Genomic DNA, 8,513 nt, shown 5'->3' with positions numbered 1-8,513 from the left:
AGTTCATCAGCAAAGATGTTGTCATTCACCTTTTGGACCAACTGCTGACAACAACCATGGCTCCTAAAGGTAATAGTATAAGTACCTTTCTGCTCATTGTCCTGAAAACAGAAGATGTCCTCTCTGCCGAACTCCAGGATCCCAAGAAGGACGGTGTTGCAAACATAGCGGATTTCTTTCTCCTTCCGGAATCTCTCCAAGACCTCGATACGGACCGTGTTCCTCATCCGGGGTTCACCCGATGCAAAGGTAAGTGCAGCCGGCATCCTTCCGAGAAAGAACTCCAGCTGTAAACACAAAAAAAGGCTAGCGCCCTTTTAAGGCGATCGCAACTCGTTGCTCCGGACTAATCCTCTCTCCCTATAGCAGCAGGGGGGTGAAGCCCCTCCGAAGAGGAGCGATCCCCCCAGGCCGAGAGAGAGGGTACCGAAAGCACCCGACCTGACTACAATCTCACAGTTAAACTGATCGATCGCAGCCAAAAGGCCGAGAAGCGATAGCCTGAAATGGTTTGCCACTCCAGACGCCCCATGGCCCACAACCAGGACTCACTGTGGAGAGAGCCCAAAAGATGATTGCCCAGGGGAAGACATTTTTTTTCTAAACTCTGGATGCCTTCTCAAATGGCAGTTCTGGTGTGTGTGGGGGTGTGTGGGGGGTGTGTGGGGGTGTGTGGGGGTGTGTTCAATTTGGGCCCAACGCGTTTTTAAAAAATCTGCCTAACTCCGCCTAATCTGCATAGCTCCGCCTGATCTGCATAACTCCGCCCATCTGAACACACCCTCCATCCCTTTGGCGCTCCAGAGTGCAACTATTAGTGCAAGTCTGCAAATTGCCCCTTTAAAAAAAAAAAAAGACAATCCCCCTACCATGTGGTCTGCTGCTGTTCCAGCAGCAGACTGAAGACGGCGCCATTTTTCTCTGCCTTAGATAAGTCCAGAGCCCATTGTGACACGTGAGAGTTCCGGAGTCAATGGCTGAAGGCCCCATTGTGACAGCAGCAGCAGGTGAAGGTTCCGTGCATAGATTCTATCTACTGCAGGCGGGCAGGCAGCAGCAGCGCACCCAGTTGGTCAAAAGCATTAGAATACTACTCACACAGTACAAGACAAAATAGACAAGACTAGCACATTCAAGATCATCACAGACACCATTTTTCCTTCTTTATTGAAATACATATCATACACCACATAATTAAAAGTCAGTGGTCCACAAGAGGGAGCCAATGTTTTACAAAGGAATTTGTGCATGCGGTCACAAATGTAGTATGTATGGCCGAACTACTCGTAGGATACTTCAATTTAAACACTTCATGCTGACAGACAGCAGGCAGGCAGGCAGGCAGGCAGGGGCCTAATTTTGTAGATGGCACAATATATTAGCAACACTGTTACAAAGGCCTCATTCGGGCCTACATCTTAACACACCTGTTGCAACCAGCAAAGATTGCTTGATTGCTTGATTGATTGATTGCATATTGGATGCAATCCAATGCTGAACATGCACAGGTGAAAGCAAGGCACAGGAAATGTTGCAAACGGTCCAGTGAAACTGAGCAAATTGCTACATTTGCCACCTGAAACGTGCTTCTTTGACCCTGAAAAGAATTCTCAGAAAGTGTTAAATGACAACTTGCTGGGCTGATTTCAATTCAATCTGTTTTTGGAAACCGGATCAGAGAAGGGGTGCACTGTTCCCGGAGATACTGCAATAACGGGTCAATGCGTGGAGTGGACAGAGCAAGCTCCATTTCCAGCTCCCTGTTCTAAAAATCCATTTAATATATGGTCCCCAAATAGGGGACGTATCAGATATTAAACTGATAAGAACAGATTTTTTTTTTTTTTTTTTTTTTTTCCCTCAGATGGGAAGTTCCACAGTCAAGACTCCACAACTTTATGGAACTCATCTCCCAAAACAGCAAGCCACATACACAATGTAACCGCCATTCCCATCATCACTGGAAAACACAACAAAATATATTTGTTAACAACACAAAAAAAACTCAAGATACATTAAACAAAATGTTTCCACTTTTTGGTTTTCCAAACTCCCTCTGCATCCACCTCCCCTCTCCTCCTCTGATCACACACAAAACAAAAATACAATTTTCCCAAAATAATTTTTATGCAATTTTTAACTTCAATCTCCTTCCTTTTAAACACATATATATTCCTCACATCCCACAAAACCTCTTTTATACATGCCATCATTAACCACAATACTCTCTCCTTTTCCCCACACATACCCAATCCAAACATAAAAAGCTCAAAAGACAACAGATTCACCTCACACAGCTCCTTACACAAACGACCCAACCCTGCAATCACACTTCTAGCGTACTGACAATTCCAAAACAAATGCACCACGCTCTCACTTCCACCACATCCACTCCTCGGACACTTCTCACTCCTCACTAAACCCCGATTTTTCTGAAACTCCCTCACCGGTAACACCCCATGCAATGACTGCCATACAATCTCACTCTGCCTGTTTGTCATACCATTCATCCGTACCTTCTTCCATACTTTCTGCACATCATCCCCTCTTACCACTTTAAGATCTGGTAAGGACAGCCTGTAAACTTGTCCAATGTCACATTCCATCTCTCTACACTCAATCATCTTATATACAGCTTTCTTCTTTTCTAACAATCTCACATCCACATCACAGAGTTCATACTTCACTAAAAATTTGTAAACCCACACATACCACACAGGAACCTCAAAAGCCACTGGGCTCCTAAGATCTCTTTCACGCCATTTCAAACGAAACAAGAAATTTCCAAACAAAAACCTGCACATACATGCATACTTCCCATCCATCCTAATCACACCTAATACAAACACCATAATATTCACGCCAAAAAATACATTCAAATTTGGGAAACCCAGTCCCCCCTTATCCAAACTCTTCATAACAATTTCTCTCCTAGCACGCTCCATACATGAACCCCAAAAAAAGACAAACAAAACCCTATTTAACCTTCTGACACACATGTAGCTTGGTGGAAAAACCAACGCAACATACAAAAAAATAGGTAACACAACACTCTTAATAACTAAAATTTTACCAAAAAACGTAAGATCCCTCAAGTTCCAAAAATTTAACTTACGCTCCACTCTCTCTCTCACATCCACCCAGCTTTCCTCTCCATCCAATTTCTCCGAAAATTTCACGCCCAAAACCTTTATCGGTCCACTCACCACATTCACTCCAACATCATCGCTCAGACTCCTCCCCCCAAAATTCTTACACTCACTCTTCTCCCAATTCACTTTAAAAGCAGAAGCTCCACAAAAAATAGAAACCAACAACTTCACACGCCGTACCGAACACTCTGAATCACACAACACACACACATCATCCATATAAGCACTCATCTTCCACTCTCTCCCCCCACCCCCCGGTACTTGCACACCCCGAATCACCTTATCTCTTCTCAACAGACATAACAATGGCTCAATTGCACAAATAAATACGATAGGGGACAAAGGGCACCCCTGCCGAACACCCGAAAACACATTTACTCTCCTCCCCACATTTCCATTCAACAACACACAACTATAAATATTCTTATACAAACTTCTCACTCTCTCAACAAATTCAGAAGGAAATCCCATCCTCACCAACACACTAAACAAAAAACCATGCGCCAACCTATCATACGCCTTCTCAAAGTCCAAACTCAACACATAAACCCCCTTCTTACGACTCATGCAGTCCCATAAACAATCTCTCAACATACACAAACTTCCATGTATTCGTCTTCCAGGCACCGCACAACATTGCTCCTCACCCACCACACTCCCAACCACGCCACGCATCCTGTTGGCCAAAAGCTTCGCATAAATCTTATAATCACAATTCAACAATGTGATCGGCCTCCAGTTTTTAAGATTTTTCAAATCACCCTTTTTTGGCAATAACACAACCACCCCTGTACGCATACCATTTGCTATCTCTGCATTCGCCCACATATACTTACATACATCCACAAAATCCTTCCCAATCACATCCCACATCACACGATAAAATTCCACCGGTAAACCATCCTCCCCCGGTGTTTTATTCAACGCCATACTACACACCACCTTCCATACTTCTTCATCTGTCACATCACCCATCAAACTTTCTCTTTCTATCTTATTCAAACTATTTTCCAAACCACTCAGCACCTCACTCTCCAAACCTTCATCCCTCCATTTCACAGCATACAAATCATCATAAAACTTTGCCACTTCCTCACACAAGTCCACACCACTCACTTCATTTCCATCCATCCCATTCAAAACACTCATACTCTGTCTTTTCCCAAAAACTTTTTTAAAGAAAAAACGCGAACACTTCTCATTCTTCTCCAAATTCTCTATCTTGGCCCTATACACAATACTCCTCCCTCTTTCTAACAAAAAATCATCCACTTCTTTTTTCACTTTCACCAAATCTTCACTCACATCCATCCCTCCGGCCCTCAACTTATACAACACACTCAATCTTGCATTTAAAAAAACAAACCTTTTCCTCTTTGCAGCCGCACACTTGTACCCGAGTTTTTTAAAAAAACTCTTGGTTTTCCATTTAACCCAATCCCACCATTCACACACGCTTCTGAAATCACTCCTGCATCCACACCAATCTGCATAAATTCTTTTATACTCCTCTCTCACACCCCCTCCTTCCAGCAAACTCACATTCAGCTTCCACACACCTTTCCCAGCCACCTCATTAACATGCAAATCCAATTCACACTTCATACACACATGGTCCGAAAAAACCACACTCTCCTGTGCATAACTAACAGGAATCATATTTTTAGACACAAAACAATGATCTAACCTAGACGCCACCCTCCCACTATCAGAAAAAAAGGTATTTAACAACGGTGCTATCTTGCATGCACACTGCATATCCCTTAAACCAAAATCACTCACCATATCCATTAACACTTTCCCTGCCACATCCACATTCACACTTCCCACATCACAGTTCATATCACCCACTAACACTACAGGCACTCTCCCAGGAATAAAAAACTTAATTTTTTCAAATAAAACTTTACGCTCCTGTTTTTCCACAGGCGCATATACATTAATAACACAAAAACGAACATTTCTAAACTCAAAATTAGCCAACACACACCTTCCAACCTCAATCACCATATAGTCACACAAACTCACATCACTTCCCTTCACTAAAAAACCCACACCATCATTTTTATTACAAGCACTCCCTGACCACACAGACGCACCATGAGGCCATTCACTCCCCTTCACATCATCCACAATCCCACACTCCTGCAAACAAAAAATTCCTGCATTTTGTGTTGCAAAAAAATCCAAAATAGCCGCCCGCCGCAACCTATTTTTAAAAACCCTCACATTTTGTGATATAATTATAAACCCCATAATATACACAGAACCAAAACACTAAAGCAAACAACCTACAAAAAGGACATTAAACAACTTATATGAAAAAAAAAAAAAAAAAAAAAAAAAAAAAACATTTTAAAGCAACTGCAATATACAAAACACATTTTAACGGCAAAAGCTATGTACAAAAAACCTTAGAAAAAAAAAGCACATAGCTAAGCAGTGTCGCCACTGTCCTCCTCCACCATCTGCGCCGCGCAGCTTTCAGAGCCGCTGACCTCCATACACTCCTCCACACGTGACTTCTTCCGCCCAACCTTCCTCTGGGGCACTCCTGCTTCTGGAACCTCAAAGTCAAAATTTTCCCCACCACCCTCCCTGGGACACTTTCGACCTCCAGGCTCCTCTTGTGAGGAAAAAGCACCTATATTTCTCGGGTCCGATTCAGGAATCACAGGATCAACCAACTCCTCCGCCCCAGAAGTATCAAAATCCATCAGCGCACTCAACTCCTCTGTATTAATAACTGGAACCTCCTTTTTTTTCTTACTTTTATTAGTCATAGCACGCTCTTCCTGCTTTGCGGCTCTCCAAAATAATTTGTCCTCCAGCTCCTCCTTCCTCCTTTCAGCCTCCTTGTCCTCCTGCCTTCTATCCCGCCGTCTCTCAACCATAGAGGGCGGAATTATTTCAGCGCTCTGCTGCGCAGAAGACTTGCTTTCCTCTTCCCGTTTCTTTACCTCCTCCTCTCTCTTTTTCTCCTCCTCCTGCCTCCGCTCCTCACGCTTTTTTCCTTCCTCCTCCCGCCTCTCCTCCTCTCTGGTTGGCCTCCTCGGCCCAGCATACGGACAGTCCTTATACAGATGCCCTATGTCTCCACACTGGTCACACTCACGTGGCATTGGACACTGAGCCGCCATATGGCCCTCCTGTTTACAATTGCGGCAAACCATACTTTTCTCACAGGTACTCTGTAGGTGCCCAAACTGAAAACACTTTCTACAGTACAGAGGCTGCCCTGCATATGTCAGGAAGCCCCTTTGCCCTGCTACCGAAAAGTTCGCCGGGGGATGGGCGAAACCTCCCAAACAACTTGGGTCTCTCCTCAGTTTCACACGAAACACGTATTTACAATTAAAGATCCCCAAGCAATTTTTTTGCTTTTCTCCACCCTTCACATACTCGCAATAACGAGCCAGGAACTGCTCCAGCAAACTTACTTCAGTGTAAGGGTTATACACCGTCACAGTTACAACTTTCTCCATTAGCCCAAACAAAGGCTCCACCCGCACTCCCTCCAGGCATGGATCACCATCATGACTTCTGAGCCACTCAAAGATAGTTAAGCAAACTGCCTCACTCACAAAGGTAACATCATATGTACCTTGATTCCGGAACTCGTTAACGCTGAAAATGTCCGTCCGGTGGGCTCCAGCCTTTTCCTCCAGCAGGTCACGAACCACGAAAACCACATTATTTCGGGCACTTCCTTCCACGACCACACGAATGGTATTCTTGATGAACATCTTCACCTCTTCAGTCTTCTCTGCCGGTACAAAGACCGCAGTAGCAAATCAGCAGCACGCTGCCAGGAATCACTCGCACCCCCTGACCGCGACACAAGATCGCAGCCAAAAGGCCGAGAAGCGATAGCCTGAAATGGTTTGCCACTCCAGACGCCCCATGGCCCACAACCAGGACTCACTGTGGAGAGAGCCCAAAAGATGATTGCCCAGGGGAAGACATTTTTTTTCTAAACTCTGGATGCCTTCTCAAATGGCAGTTCTGGTGTGTGTGGGGGTGTGTGGGGGGTGTGTGGGGGTGTGTGGGGGTGTGTTCAATTTGGGCCCAACGCGTTTTTAAAAAATCTGCCTAACTCCGCCTAATCTGCATAGCTCCGCCTGATCTGCATAACTCCGCCCATCTGAACACACCCTCCATCCCTTTGGCGCTCCAGAGTGCAACTATTAGTGCAAGTCTGCAAATTGCCCCTTTAAAAAAAAAAAAAGACAATCCCCCTACCATGTGGTCTGCTGCTGTTCCAGCAGCAGACTGAAGACGGCGCCATTTTTCTCTGCCTTAGATAAGTCCAGAGCCCATTGTGACACGTGAGAGTTCCGGAGTCAATGGCTGAAGGCCCCATTGTGACAGCAGCAGCAGGTGAAGGTTCCGTGCATAGATTCTATCTACTGCAGGCGGGCAGGCAGCAGCAGCGCACCCAGTTGGTCAAAAGCATTAGAATACTACTCACACAGTACAAGACAAAATAGACAAGACTAGCACATTCAAGATCATCACAGACACCATTTTTCCTTCTTTATTGAAATACATATCATACACCACATAATTAAAAGTCAGTGGTCCACAAGAGGGAGCCAATGTTTTACAAAGGAATTTGTGCATGCGGTCACAAATGTAGTATGTATGGCCGAACTACTCGTAGGATACTTCAATTTAAACACTTCATGCTGACAGACAGCAGGCAGGCAGGCAGGCAGGCAGGGGCCTAATTTTGTAGATGGCACAATATATTAGCAACACTGTTACAAAGGCCTCATTTGGGCCTACATCTTAACACACCTGTTGCAACCAGCAAAGATTGCTTGATTGCTTGATTGATTGATTGCATATTGGATGCAATCCAATGCTGAACATGCACAGGTGAAAGCAAGGCACAGGAAATGTTGCAAACGGTCCAGTGAAACTGAGCAAATTGCTACATTTGCCACCTGAAACGTGCTTCTTTGACCCTGAAAAGAATTCTCAGAAAGTGTTAAATGACAACTTGCTGGGCTGATTTCAATTCAATCTGTTTTTGGAAACCGGATCAGAGAAGGGGTGCACTGTTCCCGGAGATACTGCAATAACGGGTCAATGCGTGGAGTGGACAGAGCAAGCTCCATTTCCAGCTCCCTGTTCTAAAAATCCATTTAATATATGGTCCCCAAATAGGGGACGTATCAGATATTAAACTGATAAGAACAGATAAGGTTTCATCATGATATTTATTAAGTCATATACAAAGAACATGACATAACATTATTTACAGCGAGTATAAAAACCATTCCAGAAAGAATAAATCATTCAGTACAAAATAGTGTTCCACATATAAAAATTCCATCTCTTATTTGCCTCCTGTCT

General features: G+C 44.2%; 2 non-coding genes across 2 annotated transcripts; both read right to left on the bottom strand.

The window, feature by feature from the left end:
- Positions 1-1,680: 1,680 nt before the first annotated feature.
- On the bottom strand, positions 1,681-1,871 carry LOC138668120 (U2 spliceosomal RNA). Its single transcript, XR_011319093.1, has one exon. It is a non-coding gene; the product is annotated as a U2 spliceosomal RNA (small nuclear RNA).
- Positions 1,872-8,205: 6,334 nt separating this feature from the next.
- LOC138668018 (U2 spliceosomal RNA) lies at positions 8,206-8,400 on the bottom strand. Its single transcript, XR_011319046.1, has one exon. It is a non-coding gene; the product is annotated as a U2 spliceosomal RNA (small nuclear RNA).
- Between the last annotated feature and the right edge of the window lie 113 nt (positions 8,401-8,513).

This window comes from Ranitomeya imitator, chromosome 2 (genome assembly GCF_032444005.1).
Source record: "Ranitomeya imitator isolate aRanImi1 chromosome 2, aRanImi1.pri, whole genome shotgun sequence".
Lineage (NCBI taxonomy): Eukaryota > Metazoa > Chordata > Amphibia > Anura > Dendrobatidae > Ranitomeya > Ranitomeya imitator.
This window is presented reverse-complemented; position numbering and strand designations above follow the sequence as displayed.